At 51.9% G+C, this 8,992-nt stretch overlaps 1 long non-coding RNA gene across 1 annotated transcript; it reads left to right on the top strand.

Moving 5' to 3' along the window:
- Positions 1-2,143: 2,143 nt before the first annotated feature.
- On the top strand, positions 2,144-7,096 carry LOC123617899 (uncharacterized). The gene is made up of 3 exons (XR_006726178.2): positions 2,144-2,444; positions 3,085-3,346; positions 4,582-7,096. It is a non-coding gene; the product is annotated as an uncharacterized LOC123617899 (long non-coding RNA).
- The last annotated feature ends 1,896 nt before the right edge of the window (positions 7,097-8,992 follow it).

Below are 8,992 nucleotides of genomic sequence, written 5' to 3'. Positions count from 1 at the left end.
CAGGTTTTGGCAGGCAATTGAAAGTGCAGGTTCCCAGGGCCCCAGCCCAGACCTGCTGAATGAGCCTCTGGAGGTGGGGCCCCGGCGTCGGCGTGTTAACAAGCGCCCCACGTGATTCTGGCCCCTGGTGGCTTAGGTTCCCTCCACCGTGACCGTCTGATTTATTGGGCAGACATCTGTCCTTAGTGAACCGGCAAGGGGCTCTGTCCCCTCAGCTGTTAGCACGGCACGCGCCAGTGAAGCGCCCCCCTCGTGCCAGGCCCCGTGGAGTGAAAGGCTGCAGGAGAGGGTAAGACTCGGCACTTGCTCCCCGAGGCTTGCCTGCCGCGGGCGGGGGGAGGCAGACCAGCCAGGAGGAGGTGCACTTCCCTCGTGCCACGCAAGGGGGCGCTGTACGGAGTCCTGGGGGCCAGAGGAGAAACATGAGCTGGACCTGGATGCTGGCCAAGGCCATCCCAGCTGGCATCCGCAGGCCAAAGAGGAGGGAGCCAGGAAATCTCAGCGTGACTGGGAGATAGGATTCCAGACAGAGTGGGAGAGACAGGCTGGAGGGGCACGCCCAGAACCTGGTCTTCGTCCAAGGACACAACGTGTGAAATCTGCACCTCACAGCTGAACTCCTATGCAGCGGGTGTGAATTGCCCACATTCTGTAAGGTTCCTCGGAAAACGCTGGACTGTCACCTGCTCTTTAGAACCTAAATGAATATCGCCCATCTGAAGACAGTTTGCAATAAAATTGTCTTCACAGTTATTGAGAGTTTGTGCTTCTCCTGCCAGCCCCTATGCTTGATTTAAAATCCTTCCATCTGGAATTATTAGTTAAGGGCAGTTTATCAAAGCGAAGATGGATGGCGTAAGCAGATTTTGCTGCTGGCATTTAGAAAAGCGTGTTATCCCCCTGCCATTCAGCAGAAGTTCTTTAATCACAGTTGATTGAAGGTTACCACTGTGAATTATTAGTTAACGGCATCTCTGCCAAAGAATGATTTATTGGGCGAGTAAACTTTGCAAACGAACGCACATCCTGAGTCACTGGGTATTTCATCCGGAGCTGAAATGTGGTTATTGGGACAATCTATCTTCACGGTGGAAACAAAGTCCAAAGCAGAGTCTAGCATTTCACCTTAAGCTCAGATTTCTCTTTGCATGTGAAATGCTGGGGAGGCAGAAGCCTGAGGCACGGTGGCATCCCCAGATTTTCTGTTCCACTTATGGCCTGGAAGGGGAAAGCCCCACGAGCAGGTCTCGCGACCTTGGAGCCACCTGGAGAGAAGCATGCTTTCAGTGGCTGTAACTCCATCACCCGTCCCTGGGGCCCTGTCCTGAAACGCCAGCCCAGCGGGGCCAGCGCCACACACATACCAGGGACCTGACAGCAGCCCCCAGCCCAGCCCTCCCCACGAGGGACAGCTCACCATCTGGAGCCCCCTGCTTGGGCTCACCTCCACCCTGACTGTCGGCACAGCAGGGCTCAGGGGCTACAGCCAAGGCAGTGAGGGAACCTGTCACCTCCTGGGGCTGTAGTTCTCAGACTTCTGAGCATCAGAGCCCCCGGGAGGGCTTGTTGATATGCGCAGCACCGGCCCCAGCCCAGTTTCTGATTCTGAGAACATGCACTTTAACGAGCTCCCAGGTAACGCTGCTGCTGGGCCAGGGCACCCCACTTTGAGAACCGCTGCTCTGGTCTGCGTCAGAGGCTTCTGATCCAGGACAAAGGTCACCAGGAGCCCTGGATAATACCCCACAGGGGATCAAAAGTGTGGCTTCTATTTCAGCCTCAGGATCCTGACCAAATCCTACCTTCAAAAATAACCATGGCCTTATTAATCATGGCCCAGAGACCTGGGGCCACAAGATCACTCAGTCCACTGAGCAAGGGCTACCTGCCTGCCCGTCCCTGGGAGCGTCAGCCCAGGCAGGTTAGCAGAGTGTCCGAGGACCCGAGGCCGGATCCTCACGCCCCTCTGACAGCTGTGGAGCGTGAGCAGAACCCGCACGGGGTCTTGGTGAGCAGAGGCAGCGCCGGCCCAGCCGGCTGCACTTCCGTGAGGATTGATCCCAGTGGTGCATGGAGAAGCGCTGTGTGCTTGGCACAGATTAAGGGCTCAATTAAAGCAGCTGTCGTGAATAAAACCATTAAAGGGACGCTCCACACGGTTCTGCCCCCAGAAACTGTGTCTGCTTGAAGAGACAGGACTTGTGCACGTAAATCAGTTACAAAACAGTCCTGCATATTTGTGTGATTTCTCAGGCAAGCGTCTTCCTTGTTTATAGTTTTGGCATTCATCAGCTCCCCACCCCATGCACCAGGCTGCTCGGAAGGAAGACTTGGACGGAACTCCTGCCTAGGGCCCCTCCCCACATGAAGTGATTCATTTTCTGCTCTCTTCAGTCCCTCCTCCGAGGCCGGGACGTGACAGCAGGACGGGCGTCCAAGCTCCTGTGAGTTCAGCTTCTTGTGTCTTGCAGTGATTTGAGGTGGAGCTTCCCAGAGATGGTGCGGGAGGGGTTCCAAGGCCGTCGGCTAAAAGCCCTGCCCCTTCCATGCAAGGTGTTCATCTGCTGACTCACGCAGCCTGGTCTTGCTGTTAAGGCAGTAAGCAGAGAGAGGGCTCGGTTGCACGGCTCTAAAATCTCTTGAGCAAAGGGGTTGAAAGTGGCATTTTATTTGAGCCTGAGCCCTAAGGCCATCCTGGCAGGAGCTCAGACTGTGAGCTGCCCCCTGGGCTGGCTGACCTTTGCAGCCGGGCGGCCTGCCTGCTGCCCGTGTTACATCGGCTCTCGCAGGGGCTGCGTCTGGAGAGCAGTTTTCTAAATGTAAGCCCTTGGCCCAGGACCAAGGTATTTTTAGCCACTCTCCTGGTGGCCATGGCCCTGAGGCTCTGATCAGGGTGGGGCCAGTGAACATTCTTGAACAGTGGTCCCCGCTCTGGGCTGGTTCCCATGACGACTGACCTTAGAACTTGCATAGCTCCCCTCCTGACCCTCCCCCTAGAGCGCAAAGCTCTTCCTGACCAGCCTGAGGACAGAGTTTGGCCCTGCAGGTCCTAATGTGTGTAGCACATCATCTCTTCATGGTTAGCAGCAGCAGGGGGACGCCGTTGCGCCACGAGGAAGATGTGACGTTGTTGACAAGGAGAGCCGCTCACACTCAGACAGACCTTCAAGGGCAGAGCCTCTAAGCTGGATGGACAGAGACCGTCCGGCCGGGACCCCGAATCGTCAGGTCCCCCAGGCTTTCCACCTTCGTTTCCGCCGTCCCTCGTGTGCTCTGTCACGTCACTTACACTGATGCTCTTTCTTAACCTGTGTGTTGACTTTAGCTGCGTCCCAAGAACTACCAGGTATGCCATCATGGGTTTGACTTGCTAGTTATTCTTTTCTTCTAATATGCTTTAAAGGAGCATCTATTACAATTTGTAGAAAGAGAAACAAACTCTTCTGTGCGCCTCTGATAAGCAGTGATGAAGCCAGTGGAGAGGAAGTCACACTCCGAAACGCGCCTACGCTGCGGTCCCCACAGCTCACGCAGGAGAGTTATTTATTGCCAGACCTTGCACGTGTTGTTTCTTCTGCTGTGTTCTCCTCCCCTCCCCTACACACACCCCCCAGCGGCCCACCTGGATAATTGACACCTCCTCCAGGAAGCCACTTCCAAGGCCCTAACCTCCCAGAATAGACACATGCCCCTCGCCTACGTTCTCCTTAGCCCTGAGGTGGCCTGACAGTTTTGACTGCCTGTTTCACTCTGTTGGCTCCTGGAAAAGAGCCTTTTTTGCAAATAAGGAGGGTGAGCTCTGGACTCAAACCCCACTGTGTTCACTTCCTAGCTGTGTGGCCTTGGGGAAGTTACTCGTTTGTTTTCCCCAAGCCTCCCTCCCTCGTCTACAAAATGAGAGTGATAGCAGAATGTGAGAATTAAATAATGTAGGCAAGTGTTTAACAGAAGCCTGGCACTTAATCAGTGCTCAGTAAATATTTGTTGAGTACATGAGTGGATGTAGTCTGTGTACAGACTGAACTTAAACAATAATCCACAACTGTTTAAGAGCCACTGAAAATCTTACTTAAAATGCAGGTTTCCAGACCAGAGCCAGACCTCCTAAGTCAGATCTAGAACCTGGATGTGTGCAAGTGTTCAGTGTGATTGTTCTGGAACCAGCCTGTTGCCTTCACTGGGACAGTGCTCAGCGGCTGAATGACCACAGAGAATCTGTAGAAGTTTCCCCAGATGCAAAGTCCCCAGGTCCAGTCGCACTTTCCCATTACCCTCACACCTTATGCACCACTGCTTAAACTTACAGTGAAGTTCTCTCTGAAGCCATGGCAACAGGGGGTGGAAGTTAGCATTTAGAGACTGTTCCCTGGGAATGTAGTGTCCAAATAATGGTTAATCTGTTTAGGATGCTAAAAAGCCACCTTTGTTCGTACTGTTGATAATGACGGTGATGATTATGGTGGTGATGATGATGGTGGTGATGGTGATGATTATGATGGTGATAATAATGCTGCTGATGGTGATATCAATGATCTTCTGAAAACCTGTAAGAGAAGAATTAATGCTTTTCTCACTTTACAGACCAAGCAACAGAGGCTCAAATTGTTGAATAAACGTTATCAGGATCACATAGGAGGTGAAGGACGGAGCTGATGCCCAGCCCTGGCTTCCTCGCAAACCACGGCAGATGCTCTAAACACCCACGTTATGTCTTAAATACACCGTGTTTTGATCCTCTGTGGGACACCAGGGTTGTTGGAAGCATGATGCAATGTTAGGGCTACGTTGACATTCCCCATAATTCCACCATCTAAATCAGAGCCTCAGGTTTAGCTTCTGACTAACAAACACAAGAGTAGAAATCCATCTCCTGGTGGTGGAGAGGCAGTGCGCTTTCGATACCCATGTTGAAATCCTCTCCACCTCCCAGCCTCCCTTGGACAGAGATTGTGGCCATGGGACCAGTTCTGGACAACAGAATTTAAGAGCCACTGGGATTGTGCCACAGCAAGCTTGGAGGTCCAGATTGTACAGTTGCTGGCCTTTGCCTGCATGAGAGATAAACCTTTGCTGGATTAAGGGGATTTGTGGATTTATCTGTTAAAGCTGCTTACGTGAACTTCCCTGACTAACATAGAGATTAATTTCAGGGTTAATTTCTCACTCCAACTTCCCCCATTCATTGCAAAGCTCAGGTGGCATTTTAATCATTATAGTTATTGAATTGTACCTACTGTTACATTTTTTTTTATTATTATTCTTAGCCTGTTTGGCTTTTGAGGAACAACTCAGTGTTTGTTCCATATTAAAACCTGACTCACAGAATGAGTCAAGTCTCACACTCAGTGTCACCACTGCTGTTAAAGCTAAGAGAAGCTGACAGCTGCCCCTTGGGGTCTTGATTTACAAATCACATGATGGATTAAATCAATATGCTTCCAAAGTAGGAGGATGAAAACTTCAAAAAACAAATCCAGAAAGTGGAAATACAAAGACGGTTCTTGCCCACCGGCCCCAGGACAGACAGCCAGAGAAGTGCGGAGCAAGGGCAGGAGCGATGCAGCCCTCTCACCTGGCCCCTTCCTGCTCTCCCTCAGCCTTCCTTCCACTGAACCTTCCACATCTCATAAGGCTGCTCAAAAAGTGCAACAGAAGAATATCAACTGCTGTGAAATTACAAACAGAATTTCATGAATATTACCCTCCTTTCATCTGATGAACCTGGGGAAGTTTTTACAAATAATTTATTAAATTCAATTAACTCTCAAGTATCAAATCTGGGATGCCTGAATCCATAATTGAATCTTTCAAGGAGGAGAAATCTATTACGTGCACAAATACAGAGGCTCAAATCTTGATGGCAATAAAGAACTTTCTTGAAAGGAAGTGCCTGGGTCAACACCCGGTGTTTCCATTTCCGAGGTTATGCTAGTCTTGGTTTCATCATTTCCTCATAAAATTCTGCCACAGCCCCTGTCCAGCTGTGGCCCATCTCATCACCGCAGTCCCTTTAAGCCACCCGAAGCAGGGGGAGCAGCCCACAGGGAAGGGTCTATGGGAAAGTTTGACTCCCAGTTAAAAATTCGAAGCAAGTCATTTCATTAAAGGGAATTTTTTTACTCAGGCTGGTTTCTAAAAACCTGAATCAAGCACAAAGTTAAGTTTGTTGGTTCAAGTAATTGTCCAAGGTGACCTGCGTCACCACAAGTTGGTGCGGGACCTAAACGGGGTTATGAGGAGCCAGCCTCTGCCCTTCCCTCACCTCAGCCCCTCCACGCTGCCTACACATGGTGCCCCCGCCCTACAGCCCTGCAGCTTCCCCTCGTGTTTGCAAAGTGGCTGCAACTGTCCCGGCGCACTTAACACCCACTCAGGCTCCAGCGCTGCCCAAAGACTTGAGTAGAACTCCTGGGCCTGGCCCTCACTGGCTTCGACGGGGTGCCATGCTCACCTCTGAGCCAGTTATGGTGGCCGAGGGGCTGGGCTGCGCTGACCAGCTTAGGTCATTCATGCCCCACCCCTAGAGCCCACGTGAGCAGGGGATGAAGAGACGGGGAGCTGCCCAAAGGAATTCCCAAATGTGTTTTCCCAGAAGAAGGGGGAAGACAGACAGACAGACAAATACCTACAATACCGACAGACCAAAGTTCCTCTGCCACAGGGGGTTCTGGGTCCCAGTGATGTCCCTGAAATGCTGAGTCTCTAGGGACTCAGGCAGGAAAACCACCCATCAAAGTAAACCCTCAATTTCACAAGCAGATGCTGATGGCCAGACTGGGGGAGCCCCCAGGAAGGAGGGGGCAGAGCCCCACACAGCCGTGAGGTGGACCCCTTTTCAGGCCACATGTCCCATGGAGGTCCTGAGCCCAACTCTGGGCTCTGCAGGCGCTGAATATTCCACACAGACTTCCTGCTAAACGTAGTGTTTAGCACTATGAGTTCATTTTGCTGGGGTGAAGGCATTGGACGTATTTGTCCCGCCTACTCCAGGTTCATTTTGGTCAGGGGCAAGCAATGCCTGTCTAATTACCTTTATTCTGTTTTCAGTCCCTGTGAGCAGTGGCTTAAGAGTGCTTTGATGACTGGACAGTGTCAACCCAGGGTAAGTGGTGGGACGGCGGGAGCCCTGGCCCAGGGTTAGTCCCCTCCTCACACAGTTTATTCCACTGCTTTATAGTATGTCTCTCAGCCTATCTGAGAGAGGAGGTTCTTTCAAAACAGAGGTCACTCGCTTCTTGCCAGCTGAACAATGTGAACGCCTAGGTCTACGGCAGGGTTTGTAACCTCGGCGCTACTGGCCCCCTGGGCTGGGTCGTTCCCTGTTGTGGGACCAGCCTGTGCACCGTGGATGACGGCAGCATCCCCGGCCTCCCGCCACTCTGTGCCCGGAGCACCCCCCGCCCCGGCTGCAACAACCAGAATGTCCCCAGACATCACCCAGTGTCCCTGGGGGCAGAATCGCCCTGGTTGGAACCACTGGCCTATGGAATGAGCCTTTAAACTACAGCCTCCTTGAGTTCTCAGTGGCTGCTGATCTCAGCTTCATTAAAGTGGGCTTCTCCCCTGCAGGGACTGGAAAATATATAGCGAATTTGCCCTGTCGGAGGCGGTTTGTTTGGACTGTGTGAACAAGAGTAACAATAAAATCATTCTCCCTTTTTCTCCCTCCAGTAGTAAATGATGTAAATGACTCATTAAAATGGAGACCGTAGTTCCTGGAGACCAGGGAACAGTGGACCTCGGGGACATCGTTCCTAAAACCTGGGAACTGCTCGCCGACCTTCCCTGGTGAAGGCCTCCTTCATGAATTCAGATATGTATGGATTTTCTCAACTGCCTGACTTAGCATCCTGGAGAGATGACTCTCGGCTAGAACAAACATCCTGGTAACACCACCTTCCCAGGTATGTGAACTCACTCAGCCACAGAATCCCAGGGGCCTGGTTTTGAATGTCGCAAGGCAACAGCTAAAGAATAAAACCGATTGTTTTTAAATAGACATACTGGGAATGCAGGATGCCAACTGAGCACAGCCAGCTCACCTGGCCCGGCTGCCCAGTGATGCCCACGGGCTTGAACGTTTTATGGTTCTAGGTCCCGTCTTCGACCCCGTCTCCCCACCCTCACCCCTACTCCCACAGTGTTCCTGTTCAGGCTGATCCCTCACCTGCTTACCCAGCAGCTTCCAAAAATCAAATCCAAGCTTGAAAGGATACTGTGTGGCCAGAGAAAAGGCTGTTTAAATGGATCTGCCGTTGGGTAGTGACAGCCATTTTGGAAAAGGATTTGAAAGAACTGTATTAAGCCATCATGCAGCCTGGGGAAGGGCACGCACAAATGTTTGTTTGAACATAACGGGAAAAAAATCTGATCAAGGAATAAAATTAACTAAACAAGGTAATTACTCTGATGCATAACAGACATTTTTGCTCTGTGCATGTTTTTTCTATTTATTGGGGATTTTTTGGTTATATAACTTGAGTTAATTAGTACTAAGTTTGGCTGAGAATGACAGAACACAAACCCCCAATAAATAGAGACAACCGTATGTTTCTGTCTTGTAAAAGTGTAGTGATCCAGGCTCTCACGGCCTCCGGGGCGCGGGATGAGGCTCCTTCTGGCACACTGTCCGCGTGGGAAGCCTCCATTCCCAAGTGTCCCCACTAGCCCCCCTCTGCAGCCACGACCCAGCCTGCAGGGAGAGGGAGGGGCTGGAAAGAGGCGCCCCTGCTCCCCTTAAGGAGCATATGCTTCCGCTCCGCCGCGTGGGTCCCGCTGGCGGACGGGCTCCCCTGGTCACAGCCAGTTCCAGGTGGGCCGGGAAGTGTCATTTTTGCCTGGGGAGGACCTGGTCTTTCCTTGTCGGCCTCCACGCTCGGCTGAAGCCTCCTGTCTCTCAGCACAACGGCGCCCGCCCGCCTTGAGCTGCCTGAAGCCACCGGCCCTGGCGGGAAGGTAACACCCTGCAAAGGACTTTGGCCACAAGGCTCAC

This window comes from Camelus bactrianus, chromosome 19, assembly GCF_048773025.1.
Source record: "Camelus bactrianus isolate YW-2024 breed Bactrian camel chromosome 19, ASM4877302v1, whole genome shotgun sequence".
NCBI lineage: Eukaryota > Metazoa > Chordata > Mammalia > Artiodactyla > Camelidae > Camelus > Camelus bactrianus.
The sequence above is the reverse complement of the archived record's forward strand: the minus strand, read 5'-3'. Positions and strand labels throughout refer to the sequence as shown.